General features: G+C 38.5%; 1 protein-coding gene across 1 annotated transcript in view; it reads right to left on the bottom strand.

The window, feature by feature from the left end:
- Positions 1 to 722: 722 nt before the first annotated feature.
- Positions 723 to 1,066, bottom strand: part of LOC311090678 (T-cell surface glycoprotein CD3 epsilon chain-like) — a 3,777-nt gene continuing 3,433 nt past the window's right edge. Inside the window, exon 5 of the mRNA XM_084126115.1 lies at positions 723 to 1,066. This exon is cut by the window's right edge and continues 165 nt beyond it. The gene's annotated coding sequence lies outside the window, so the exon portion shown is untranslated.

Here is a 1,066-nt window from a genome sequence, read left to right as displayed (position 1 = left end):
ACATGTTAAGGAGCCAAATTTTCACATTTTTTGTGAAGGCCTTGTAAGTGGTGAGCAGTTTACCCTGTTGAACCTCCTCAGGTATTGAGCTCCAGTCAGCGACCAGGCCGAGCGACTGAGAGCGCTAACCCTAACCCTCTGGCAGAGCCTCGAGTGACGCGCTCAGAGCTGTTTCTGTGGCTGATGAGCTCTACCAGAGGAGCTGGGGCCAAATCATGTGTCACTTTGTATATGAGACTCAGATCTACAAATTTATGAAGACTGTCCCAGTTTAAAAGACTGTATGTTTTTTAAAATTGCACAATGATGATAGTGCCTTGGTTTTTTGTCCATGACTTTAATGGCTTGTTTATATAATGTTTCCAAAGGTCTTTTTGCGCTCTGACTTGCCTGAGACCAACTTGTTAGGCAGTAATTGAAGTGGCTAAAAATCATGGAATGTACAAAAATTATTGCAGCTTCGGTTGACATTTCATTCCGAATTGAGCAAAAATTTGTGAGATTAAACTTTATTTTTTTACATAATTTTTCAATATGGGCTTTAAAAGAGAGGTGTGCATCTATTACTAACCCAAGATATTTGTATTGATTTACAATTTGTAGTTTTTCTCCAGCAACTATTATGTCAGGATTAGGAGACTGATGTTGATCGCTGTGTGAAGAGGTTTGAAAAGTGGCCAACGTAAGAATAAACTATTTAAGGCAGAAATCACTCAACACAGTTACACAAAATCAACTTTATTTTTCACTTTAATTTTTCCAGTACAGCAAAACGTTGCATCACTCAACCCTCGCCTTAACTCAGTTTAGATGTTGATTTAAATAATTTTGCATAAGATAAAAATCTAGAATGAATTGTTGCACTTGCAGATCAAAACAACACACAGACGTCTGTGAAGATTACAAACACGAGACAAGACACACTCTTCAAAACATCGAGGCTCAAAGACTGACGTGTTTAGTTACAGTATTTCACACGCTGATGTTTCCATCATGAGTTTCCGATGTTTCGTGAGCAGAAGTTTCCACAAACACACACAAACATCAGAAAACACTGATCAGCGAG

Source organism: Abramis brama (genome assembly GCF_963993115.1).
Source record: "Abramis brama genome assembly, chromosome: 10".
Classification (NCBI taxonomy): Eukaryota; Metazoa; Chordata; class Actinopteri; order Cypriniformes; family Leuciscidae; genus Abramis; species Abramis brama.
This window is presented reverse-complemented; position numbering and strand designations above follow the sequence as displayed.